We start from the raw sequence: 13,676 nt of genomic DNA, 5'->3' as shown, positions 1-13,676 counted from the left end.
TGCAGCTCCTAGGTAATATCTCATCTGGCTGAGAAGCCACCAGACTCTCAAGCTTGGTTAGTAAGATAAATAAATATCCTTTTCAATTCATAAAGATTAGTTTCATTAAATCACCATCAGTATCAACTCAGAAAGGAATTGATTTCACCTGTGTTTTGGGGAACAAATTTTTTTTCAGAGATCAAAAATCATCTTCAAATGTTTACCACCAGGGACCAGTTTCAAAATTTTTTCCTACTTTTAAAACCCATGAAATTGTATTGACACAGGCAATTTGGTCAAACAGGCTTTCGGTCCCATTATCTAGATTTTATACAAGAAATTTTAATGACAATTGCTTCCACAATTACATTTCTTAAAAAGGATGTGAATTGATACCAAGGACATGTAAATGATAGAAAAGCCCCATTACACAGCAACTAAACACAGCAAATAATTTCTTGTTTCACAAGGCCCAATAGAACAGTATAGAATAAAAACATGAGCTATTTTATAATATAGCCACAGGGAAAGTCTCTCAACACGCCAAAATAATCTAAATAAAGTTGTTTCATGGATGAAAGGATTCTCCTTTGAGCCAATAGGACTGTTTACTTTTTTCATTGCTCTGAATTCCAGAACTGTGAAATAACTCAGCCCTTTAACTTTCTTCCAAGCATATTTATTACTTCATTTTAAGTTTCCCCTCCCCCAGTCTTCTCATTAATTAGTAAAAATTGCAAAGCCCTGGAAGGATCTGCAGATGGAAGGATATTTGGAATCTGTCTGGCCAGAGAGCTCTCAGCATAGAATAAACAAGCATCTGTCTTCAATAGTATAAACCATGTTCTATTTAGAGAAAAAAGGCTGAGCTCCGTAGATTCTTGAGTTTCTTCTCTTCAGTGCAAGTCTGTGATTTGCTGAATTTGTTCTTACTGGCTTTTCCCCAGCAAAGCTAGAATAAAATGACAACAGTCCAACTGTAGTAGACATCTGTTGATGTTGCTGCCTGGCATTCACTCACACTTTCTAATAAGTGTGTCCTGATTTCCTCTTTAAATTCATCCTTTCCCCCTCCTAGTGAATTGTGGTTCCTATGAAACCACCTCAGTCCACACACACACACACACACACACACACACACACACACACACACCTCTCCCTCCTCACCGCTCCAGGGGTGGTCACGTGACCCGGGGCTGCACCGATCAGTCTGCTGCATTTCCCTGTGATTGGTGCAGAATGGTCATGTGACCCAATCTGGGCTAATGAGAGATTTTCTCTGCACTTCCAGGAATAAGGCTTCTATTCTTACCCACTGGTCCCAAATCCTGAGACAACCGTGGAGTGAGGGTTGGGCTGCTGCTGTCACATGCAGCTGGGACAGAAGCCCACACAAAGGAAGGCAGAGCCAAGAGATGGACTGATACTGAGTCCTGATGATATCATTAGAGCCCCTGATCCAGCCATGCCTGAAGAGAGCTTAACCGTGGACTTTTTGGCCTAAGTGAGCAATTATATTTCTTTTTCTTTTTAAAAATACAGCCAGGACTTCCCTGGTGGTCCAGTGGTTAAGAATCTGTGCTTCCAGGGCAGGGGGCATGAGTTTGATCCCTGGTTTGAGAAGTAAGATCCCACATGCTGCGTGGTGCAAAAAAAAAGAAAAAGAAAAAGAAAAAATACAGCCAGGATTCAAATCCTGCTCTGCCATGTAGGAACTCTGTGAGCCTCAGTTTCCTCATCAACGCTAATAAATGTAATAGTTTATGTTTTTGTGGGGTTGCTGTGAAGATCAAATGAGGTGATGGATATAAGAATACCACATGACTCACTATTAATATGAGATGGGGTGGCTCTTGTCTACCCACCCAGCAGCCACCCACCCGCTTCTGGTAAAAGCTGCCATCCCCTGGCCACAAGGGTTAACCCAGGCAAGAGGATATAACCTAATTCAGGCTAGTTAGAGAGAGGAGGCTGGGGCGTCTCAGCTTGGTTGGTGGATGTCCTACAGTCTTGAAGCCCTCAGGATGGCGCCCCAGAGCTAGTGATAGTCACGTCACATGAGATGGCTCCAGAGAACGAACCCAGGCTTCCCTGGTGGTGCAGTGGTTGAGAGTCTGCCTGCCAGTGCAGGGGACACGGGTTCGAGCCCTGGTCTGGGAAGATCCCACATGCCGCGGAGCAACTAGGCCCGTGAGCCACAACTACTGAGCCTGCGCGTCTGGAGCCTGTGCTCCGCAACAAGAGAGGCCGCGATAGTGAGCGGCCCGCGCACCGCGATGAAGAGTGGACCCCGCTTGCTGCAACTAGAGAAAGCCCTCGCACAGAAACGAAGACCCAACACAGCCAAAAATAAATAGATAAATAAATAAATAAAATTAAAAAAAAAAAAGAGAGAGAATGAACCCAGCATGCGGTGAGAAGCAAAGGCAAAAGGAAGAGAAAGGGCTCTGATACCATGTGTCCCAGAGTCCTGCAACTTGTCTTTACTCAGTTTTTGTTTATTGTTTATTTCCCCATTCCTCTGCCAACCGCCTGATAGCTTAGGTCGCCCCCTAACTTCTTCCAGCTCAGGGAATGCCCTTCAGATAACTGTAGATGCAGGGGAGCCCAGAGAGACGGGAGGAGCCATCTTAACCACTTCAACATCTCGCTCCCGCCACCACCGGGTCCATGGAGAATATTCCTCATGAGTAAAACCTGCAATTCACTAAGCTACCCAAGATCAGGGATACCGGGACCTTGACCAGAAATTTGCTTTAGTCCCTGTCTGCGTGGTGCCAGAAAGTCCTAGGTGCTCTTCCCAGTCTGCCTGCTGGAGACCTAAGTAGCTACAGCGAAAGAGGAGGTGTATTGGATCGCATGCTTTTGTACAGCTGTAGTTCTCGAACTTTCATGTGTATGCAATCACCTGGAGAACGTGGCACAAATACAGAGGGTCCAACCCCTTCCCACGTCAACACCCCTGGGCGTCTGGATTCCTTATTAGCGCTCCCAGTGATGCTGATACACACTCAAGCTTGAGAATCACCGTTGTAAAGGATGAAAATTCGGTCTGGTACTCAGACAGTATCACCAGGGTCCTCTCTTTCTCTCAGGCTCTCCGTTTGTCTGTTTCTGTCTGTGTGTCACTTCCCAGGCTCCTCCTCCATTGCACAGACAGGAGCTCTGGGGCCACATTCTTTCAGCTCATGTTTCAGAGGGGCACAAGGAGCGTTTCAGGCCCTGCATTCATAATGCAGTCAGCCCTCCGTATCAGTGGATTCAACCACCTGCAGATCGAATTTCAGAAACCTTTTTATATAAGGGACTTGAGCATCTGTGGGGGTCAGGGGGGTCCTGGAACCAATCCCCCCGTGGATACTGAGGGACGACTGTGTAGAGTTCTAGGGGAAACTTCCTATTGCTCTATCTTGGGTCATGTGCACATGCCTGTCAGGGAATGGGGACCCTGATCTTCCAGACCTACATCACTGCCCATCCCGTGAGCCACCGGAGGGACGGGGTGCTGCAGTTGGAAGCCTCACCAGAACCTCAGAGAATGGGGAAGGTGCAGTTCCCCAAGGGAAGGAAGGATGCCGGCTACGCTGCTGTTCAAAATATAGACTCCAAGTGGACAATTCTCCAAAGCCACAGGACTAAAAATACCTACCGCTTATTTAGTGGCTAGCCTGTGCCAGCAGCTTCATGTAGGTTACATGTAACATGGCATGATATTCAAAATAGTTAACAGCCTGTATGGTACAGGCCACCAACTAATCAGATTGTGGAGGCTCCCAGAGGTCCCTGGAGTACAGGCATTAACTCTTTACTTCCTGGACCACGCAGAGTTCAGGGGTGGGGAAGAGGAGTGATGTGGGAAATGGATGCCACTCAAGGGCTTGGGGAGCAGTTATTTACCAGTTGAAACAAAGGTGTTTTTAATATTTTAACAGCCAATATTTATTTATTTATTTTTATTGAAGTATAGTTGATTTACAGTGTTATACCAATCTCTGCTGGACAGCAAAGTGACTCAATTTTACACATATATACATTCTTTTTTTAAAATATTCTTTTCCTTTATGGTTTACCCCAGGAGATTGGATATATTCCCTGTGCTATACAGTAGGACCTCGTTGTTTATCCATTCTAAATGTAATGGTGTGCGTCGACCAACCCCAAATTCTCAGTCCATCCCTCTCCCTTCCCCCCAGTCCTTGGCAACCACCAGTCTGTTCTCTATGTCTGTGAGTCTGTTTCTGTTTTGTAGATAGGTTCATTTGTGTCATATTTTAGATTCGACATATAAATGATATCATATGGTATTTGTCTTTCTCTTTCTGACTTAGTTCATTTCATATGAAAACCTCTAGTTGCATCCATGTTGCTGCAAATGGCATTATTTTGCTCTTTTTTATGGCTGAGTAGTATTCCATTGTATATGTGTACCACATCTTCTTTATCCATTCATCCATTGATGGGCATTTAGGTTGTTTCCATGTCTTGGCTATTGTGAATAGTGCTGCTATGAACATAGGGGTGCATGTATCTTTCTGAATTATAGTTTTGTCCAGGTATAGGCCCAGGAGTGGGATTGCAAGATCATGTGGTCTATTTTTAATTTTCTGAGGATCCTCCATACTGTTTTCCACAGTGGCTGCACTAACTTACATTCCCACCAGAAGTGCAGGAGGGTTCCCTTTTCTCCACACCCTCTCCAGCATTTTAAACAGCGAATATTGTTCTTACTGATGCATACTTGCTGAGTATTTTCAGCCCTGAATATCATCTTAACAACCACACTTCTAAAGTATAGGTACATCCCAGAGGTATGCTGTAATATGCTAGAGGTATGTAAAGCCTCTCTCTGGAGCATCAGTTTCACGCAAAGATTTGGGAGGAAAAACACTATTTGTACATTAAAACAAATCTGATTACATTGCGGAAGGGTAAGTAGAACAGACCTAAATGTTTAGGATGAACACGGAATGTCAAGGAAGTTTGGAAGCGGGAACCCTGACATAGAGGTACCCTGTAGGCAAGGTTGAAAAGCACTGTCGGGGAAACCGCAATGTTGATACTTGTGTCCCCATTATGCAGAAGGGTCCCTGGAGGGTTGAAGATTTTGACTAAAGGTGCATGCTTTTAGGTGGGGCAAGAGTCACACCATCTTCCTGGGTCAGAACCCCAGCTCTCTCAGCAATACTATGATGCCTTCCTTCAAGTTTGCTCCTTGCTGATGTTATTTTTTTTTTAATTTAAGTGTAAGTGGAAAGAACAGCTAGTTATTGAATAGCTATCCTTAGTGATGGGACTAACAGAAGAGAACTTTGGGTAAAGAAGACATAATATGGTTTTACAAAGGAATGAGTGATTATTACTCTTAGCTAGGGAAGAACATTTCAAAGACACACCATTGTGTGCTTCAAGGTTTAGAGAGTCTGAGGTCAAGAAAACCACAGAACAAAACATTTATCACATGGTGGAAATTTCAGAACCAGCGGCATAGAAAAGTCTGACACAATCTTTATGGCTGTAATTCAACATGCTGGTCCAAACTTTCAAGTTACATAATGACTGCAAAAATATTTGAATTAAAATAAACTGCCAAACTACTGGGGAATGGAAGGGGTAAGATTAGTTGCCTATACTGATTGCTGTGGACTGAATGTTTATATCTCCCTGCCCCCACCCCTCCAAATTCATATGTTGAAATCCTAATTCCCAATGTGATAGTATAAGAGGTGGGGTCTTTGGGGGTGATTAGGGTCATGAGGGTGGAACCCTCATGAATGGGATCAGTGTCCTTATAAAAGAGACCCCAGAGAGCTCTCTAGCCCCTTCTCCATGTGAGGACACAGTGAGAAGATGGTCATTGATGAACAAGGAAGTGGGCTCTCACCAGACACTGAATCGGTTAGCACCTTGATCTTGGACTTCCCAGCCTCCAGAACTGTGAGAAATAAATGGTTGTTGTTTAAGCCCTCAAGTCTATGGTAGTTTGTTACAGCAGCCTGAACAGACTAAGATCCTGATCAGCTGAGGATTATTATATATCCTGCACATAGATTTGTGTTACAGATCGTGAATAAGTGGTGAGAGAGAATCACGACTCTTCAGCTACTTTTATATCTAATTCTACTCCATATGCACTCTATAAACATGGGTTGAATGAATGAATGAATGAATAATGTTATTTAAAGAAGAATATTTCCAACCAGAAATAGACTCACAGACATAGAAAACAAATTTATGGTTATCAAGGGGAAAGCGGGAGGAGGGATAAATTAGAAGTTTGGGATTAACATATGTGTACTGCTATATATAAAATAGATAACCAACAAAGACCTACTGTATAGAACGGGGACCTATACTCAATATTGTATAATAATCTATAAGGGAAAAGAATCTGAAAAGGAATATATGTATATATATAATATATATATTATGTGTATAACAGAATCACTTTGCTGTATACCTGAAACTAACACAACATTGTAAATCAACTATACTTCAAAAAAAAGGCATAGCAAATATCACTTCATATACGTTTCCCAACTCTGTTTTCTTCCTGGGAGTCAAATTAAATGCATTTATGATCTTAAAAAAAATGAATGTTTCTGCCCAACTCTTTATTTGCATAAAACCAATGCTCCAGGAGGCCAGACACGGCTGAAGCCCTGCAGGGCACACTGCCAGATGTCCCTGGAAGACAATGCAAGTGGGAGAGAGACTGTGCCGAAAGGATTTCATCCATACCTGGTGAACAAGAGAAGAAGAGATTTTGCTGGAAACTGGGGCACCAGTTTTTTATCTGGGTTCCATATTGGTTCACAAAATTAGTAATACCTCATCTCTGTCTAGTACGTCTCCATTTGTAAAGTGCTGTCTTATGTGATTTCACATGACTCCCTCAATAATTGTGTATGGTGGGCAAAGCCGGTATCCCCACGTCCTGGAAAAATGCACTGCTTTCCTCTACTCACCCTCACCATGCTTCTGACACTCGACTTTTTCCCCACACTGAACAATTCTCCAATGCCAGCTGGGTGTCCACAATTCAATTCAATTCTGATATTAACCAGAGTTAGCACTGACCCCTCAGGTTAAAGGCTCAGCCCCACAGGACCGCCTCCCACTTCAGACACCAGCTGCAAGCAGTGCGTCCCAAGTTTCCCCATGACTGCTGTGCAACTTGGCTACAAATCAGAGGTTCCCACAACCCCCTCCTTGGGTTCACTAATTTGATAGTGTCTCCCAGAAACCAGGAAAACAGTCCACTTACTACTGCTGATATATTACAAGAGATATATCAAAGGATACACCCGACCAGATGAAGGGTCCTGGGTGCAGGAGCTTCTGTTCCCATGGTTACGGTGTGGCGATGTGGAGATGTGTTCTCTAACCAAAAGCTTTCCAAAACCCACACTTTGGCATGTTTATGGAGGCTTCCTCATACAAGCATGATTATTAACTCCATTTCCAGCCCCTCTCCCCTCTCTGAAGAAAGGAGGGTGGGCCTGAACGTGTCAAGCTTCTAATCATGCCTTAGTCTTTCTGGTGACCAGCCCCCATCCAGGAGCTCACAGAGTCACCTCATTAGAACAAAAGACACTCCTATCACCCAGGAAATTCCAAAGGATTTAGGAACTCTGTCCGATTATCTTATCACTTAGGAATTACAAGGCTTTAGGAGCTCTGTGTGAAGCACCCAGGTCAAAGATCAACTAAGATTCTCCCCGGACCCCTGTTTACAAGGATCTTAGGAGCTCTGTGTCAGGAACCAGGGACAGAGATGGATATACATATATATTTCTTTCTTCTTAGTTCACCCCCTCATTTCCCACATGAAGACTATAAACACCACAGTCACACAGCTGTAAAGAAGTGCAAGGCCAGACCCTCTGTTCACTAGTCATTAAAGGAACACTTCCCACTTTGCGCCATCCATCCCTCAGAGATCAGGCAGAGGGATCAGAAAATAGGTGGTCTTTGGTCAGGGATCAAAAAGCAGGGAGAGCTTTGGCCAGATACCCAAGTTGCACCAGCACAAACATTGTCTTGGGGCTTCCATAAGAATTCTGGAGGTGACTTCTGAGTTCTCGGTCCCATATCCTGACCAATCTCACTTCCAGAACTTATTCTAAGCCACGACATTTGTGGAAGCTGGAATTATGTCTGTAAGAAATTACACCCCTCAGCGGTGACACCCAACAACTCTTTTGGTTTCCTGTAGAACCTTCCAGAATAAATGGAAATTTGAAGGTGGATTTTTTTTCTTTTCTTTTTTCTTTTTTTTGGTAAACCTAAATTTTTCTAGTCCTAGCTGAAGCTGAAACTGCAGTAGGAAGTTTAGACTCAAGGTCATGAAACTCAACCTCTTTTCCTGAAGTTTGACTTGACATAGAGTACTATTTATAAATTGCTCAAATGAACTTAAAATATTGTGTCAATTCATCCTGGGGAAAAAGTGCTAAACTGAAGTTACTTAATGCCACCTAGAGAATGGGAGGGGGGTGGAAGGAAGCCAGCCACCAGCTGTCCAGCCCTCTCCTGGGCTCCTCAACATAAAGGGTCCTGACTAAGCACATCTCTTAAAGCAACATCATTTTTGAATATTAATTGTGGAAGCTCTTCTAATTACAGTAGTGCCGTGGAACTCATTGTTTTTCAGGAATTTCCCTCACAGAAGCTTTATGCTCAGAAAAGCCTGGCAAAGCTTACTAGAGAGGATTAAGGATTTCCCTGTGTCAGCATATAGCTCTCATCATTCAGGCTGCATTACCTGTAAAAGGATTTTTTAAAAATGTCCTTCCACGAATCCTTGTCAACATCATTTTAGAAAGGCAATGACATCTGACGGAAAAGAGTCCGAAGAGCCACCTTCCAATCCCACATAATTATGTGAACCTGACCAAGTCCATACTTCTATGGGCTTTATTTTCTCCTTAACAAGGAGCAGCCCTTCACAACCTCACAGCCCGCCATGCTTCCAGATTAAACGAGGGAGGGAGCAGGGAAAGCATGCCGAGCTCTTTCCAATGACAGAAGGGTTAACGTTGTTGTTGTTTGGAAAGAGATAATTATAAAGGTCAGTATTTATCTTTTCGCCTCAACAGAACCCAGGCAGTTCTGTGCAAATACAAACCCAACACAACCAAGAGAATTCTGTCACCAGCACACAGTGATCGCTCAGCAAATATTTACGGTTTGTGGGCTAACCTCACCAGACGATTTCAAGTCTGCCTGGAGCACACGGGAAAATTCAGCAAATTCACAGGTGTGGCAGGGGAGGGGCAGGTTCTAATGAAAGTGCTGCCCAGAGCCCTTCTCTCTCATTTGCCTTCTCTTTCTGCCTAGAAATGCTTCTCTGCCCAATTTTAGCTCCTGCAGAGAGTGGGCTAGAACTACTCCTAGAGCATAAGGGTCCAGTAACTTATACACACACATGTGCACACACAAACACGCATAAACACATCCACAAAAACGCATACATACACACACGTACACATAAACATATATACACACACACATACACAGACTTAGGCATACGCGTAAACACACACACGCATATACAAATATACAAACACTCATAAACACAGATGCACACATATAAACACACACGTATACACACACGTATACAAACACTCATAAACACAGATGCACACATATAAATACACACGTATACACACACGTATACAAATATACAAACACATAAACACAGATACACACATATATAAACACACACATATGCACACAGACATATATACACACACACATAAACAGGCACACATACACATACACACACACAAACACACACACTCAAACACATATACACACAAAAGGACATGAACACATGTACACACATACACAAATGCACACGAACACACATACATATATACACAAACACACACACAGACACACACACATACCTAAATCAGACACACACATGCAAACACATACACACAAGCACCCACATATACACATAAACACGTACAAACACACACAGGGATATGCACATATTCACAAATACCTATGCACACACGAGCACACACACATGCATGTACGTACACAAGCAAACACACATACACACCACACACCACCGACCAAAAGCGAACTAAGCAACAGAAGAGAGTAAAGCTGGGGAAGAGATGCTTCGGCAGCTCAGCCTCCCCAGCGTCCTGCCGGCCCCTCTGACCTTCGTATCAGGAGATCTGCTGTTTTCTTCAGTGTCTCTTGTGTCAGGGCTTCCAGAAAGAGAAGGGGGTTACTGGGAATTCGAGTGTTAGTTTAAGCGATGCCCCAAGTTCCTTTACCAGGAATTAATAACCGGAGCTTCCTTTCTCCAGACGTGGCTGCGGATCTGAGCGCCCCTCTCCACCCATCTTCCTGCTGGTCCCAGGCTCCGGGCGCTGCCGACCTCCAGATGCTCGGCTTCACCCCTTTCTCTCGGCGGTCTTCACTTGCCTGCCCTTCTAAGGAAGAAGAGACGCGCTTACAGGGAAGGCGGCCGTTCTAGGCTTTAATCTAGAAAACCAAGGGAACCAGGTGTAGTAGCTGAATGGCAAGCTTGCTTCCTTTTCGTGGGAAACTTAGTCATCCAAACCAACAGTGACGGAGCATCTACTGTGCACCTGCCGCTAGGCTGGGTGTGGGAGAGACGAGGAGGACCAAACCCCAGTCCCCTGGAGAAGGAAACCAGTCATTAGAACGTCAGAAGTGCCAGGGGAGAGCAAAGAGGAAGGCGCTCAGGCGCCTGCAGGTGATGAGGGGCCAGTGGAAGGAAGAAGACTTAGGGGAGATGACACCCAAGTGCCAGAGGGGGAGGTGGCGGAATTCCAGGCAGGGAACCACTGCAAGAAACCAAGACTCTAGTAACAGTTTTCGTTTTTAATTTCCTCTTTAAAAAATGTACCTTGGATCTCAGACATAGCGCGAACCCAGTGTCTCCCACGTGCCGCCTCCTCTCCTCCCCCTCCCCCTTCCTTCCCTCCTTGATAACTATATCATGGGTTCCCCGGGGCTCTGACTTCCCACTGGGCTCGGTCCACGTGCAGGAGATCAAAGGGAGGGAGGACAGTGCGGTCCAGGCGCTCACCCCACTGACCTCCTATCAAGACAGCCTTCTCGGGAAATGCTCTTTTATCCAGGTTCCGGTGGCGGCTTCCTCCCGCCCTCACCCCTTAAGGCCTAGGACTAGTAACAGCCCTTCCACTGTCACTAGTGTTCTTTATGGTTCCTCTCCAGCCCACCCACACTTTCATAAACAGTCGCCTTAGTAAGCTCTTCTTGAATTATTCTAATTCGAGGGCCATCTGTTTCCTGTTGGGACCTTGACTGATAGAGCAAATAGCAAATATATCAGGGAGAGCAGGATGCAAAAATTATGTACGTGTATCTAAAAACTATGCAAGTGTATATTTATATTTTTATAAATTTATGTAATGTATAAAAATATTTATATTTGTATAAATATAAACACATATAATTGTACATATAAATGTATAAATATGTCCACACCAGTGATGGTAGTGATGGTATCTCATTCATTCACTCATTTATTCCACAGACTTATTTATTTATTTATTTATTATTCCACACACTCACTTATTTTCATCGCTTGCTACATGAAAAGCACAATGAGTAAGGAAACCACCCTTTCTGGATCTTATGAGACAGTGTCAGTTACAACTTTTTTTGTATGGTCAGACTATATATTTTATTTGGGGGATTTATAAAATATAATCTCAATAGCTAAGAGCAAAGGGAAAATGAGTACTCTGAGTTTATATTCTATTCTAGCTTATTCCTCCAAACTCCATGTCTCCAAAAAAAAAAACAAAACAAAACCGAGTGGAGAAAGCCCGAGGCAAGATCAAGTACCAGGTCTGCATCCCCCAGGTTACGCTGTGGGTACAGTTCCCTCACCCGCTGACTCACGCTGAGTGGTGAGTCTGCTGCTTTGGGGTCAAAGGCTTCAACAGTGATAACCAAGGCTCGCTATGAGCCCAAGATGAGAGCTGAAAGCCTTACATATACTATTGAATTTACACTTCATGAAAACCTCTGTGAATGAGGCATGGTTTTCCTCATTTTGCAGCTAGTGGTAGTAGTTCGCACTGGATTCAAACCCAAGTCTATATCCAACACCCACTGCTCTTTATTCTACTGCATCACCTTTTCTAGGAACAGACAATTCACGGCCAGGACCAGAGGGTTGCTTGGTAAATGAGAGACAATTACAGGTTGGAGGCAAAGAGCCATCCTGCAATTTTGGTGTACTCTCTGTTATTATATCCACAGAGTGAGAAATCGGCTGGGGCACCAACCTTACAGGAGTCCTCTTTTGGTTCTGTGTGGTGGCATCAGACATCAGCTAACGGTTTGCTCAGAGATTAGAAAGAAGTGGGAAGGGCAGCAAAATAAGATATACCCAGGGCACTCCAAAGGTTTGCTTCCGTAGAGACTTCTGGCTCCCTTTGAACAACCTAATAATTATCGATTTGAGAAGGTAGTAGAGATTGGAGTGTTAATGGGAGGGGTGAAATTTGAAATTTAAGACTGTTCCAGGGAATTTCCTGGTGGTCCAGTGGTTAGGACTCCGAGCTTTCACTGCAGGGGACCCGGTTCCATCCCTGGTTGGGGAACCAAGGTCCCACAAGCCTCGCAGCGTAGCCAAAAACTGAAAAAAAAACCTGTTCCACTCATGATTAACCACACTGGGGCTGGGCTGGGCAGCTTCGCCATATGCTTCCTTTGGCTACAAGGGCAGAAGGGCAGCCAACCTAACCACACAGGAGGGTTTTTATGAGTGGCAAGCAATACAAATGCTTGTAAATTTAGAGTACCCCATAAATTTTGAAGAATCCAAATTTAAGGTCTGTTGATGACCTCATTAAAAAAAATAAACAACTACCTTACTTTTCCCCTACGCCTGAAGTACCCATATATCATGGTTTATGCCTGTCGTTCCAGAATGATTAACAGTGTCCCCTTTCACACACAAAAGTGTCGATTTAGATGATAAATTATCATCTCACCTTTGCTGTATGTAATTGATCAACAAAAGAAGGTGAGGCAGTGAGACTCTGAGCTTCAATTACCTCAAGTCTGGTTTGAGAACGAGTGTTGCCTTGCTGCATGAGCCTAGGTTATTCAATTAACCTCGCTCATCCTTTATGTGCCAGGTGAAAATAAAATATTGGCCCGTGACTTTTATGAGCAGTAACAAATAGAAGTTGTTCATAGAGTTATAGGTCTTAGAGCTAGAAACCATTCAACACACAGCAGGGCTATGAAGAACTATACAAAACTCACCTTGAGGCAGCCAGTCTTCCCCGAGGCCCTCTGTTGTTTTGGAGAAATCTAGCAACTCAACCCAGCTGTGGTAAGTTACATCACAGGGAGCTGATTGATGTCTTAAGCCTTTTATCAACTGGAATTCAAACTATCCATCAGTCTGTGTCTGCCTGTGTTTACCATAACAAACTCTCCAGTGGTCCCAGTAGATCTGATGACCATGAAAGAGGCAGGAGCACATGCTGTGGAGGTTCTGAGAAGGATACAACCACATCTCTTTGAGGGACTAAGAAAATCTTGATGACAGAAATAGGTTTGATTGGGAGCATGGAAACTGGGCATACTGTGAGCAGGAAGAGATGGGAGGAAGGCATTCGTAGTTCCAGACTAAAGAGACAATATGAGGAAAGGCAGGG

General features: G+C 44.0%; 1 protein-coding gene across 1 annotated transcript in view; it reads right to left on the bottom strand.

The window, feature by feature from the left end:
- Positions 1-13,676, bottom strand: part of FAM107B (family with sequence similarity 107 member B) — a 225,762-nt gene that overhangs the window by 146,186 nt on the left and 65,900 nt on the right. The window lies entirely within an intron of this gene.

This window comes from Balaenoptera acutorostrata, chromosome 3 (assembly GCF_949987535.1).
Source record: "Balaenoptera acutorostrata chromosome 3, mBalAcu1.1, whole genome shotgun sequence".
Classification (NCBI taxonomy): domain Eukaryota; kingdom Metazoa; phylum Chordata; class Mammalia; order Artiodactyla; family Balaenopteridae; genus Balaenoptera; species Balaenoptera acutorostrata.
Note: the sequence above shows the minus strand (reverse complement) of the source record. Positions and strands in the feature narration are given on the sequence as shown.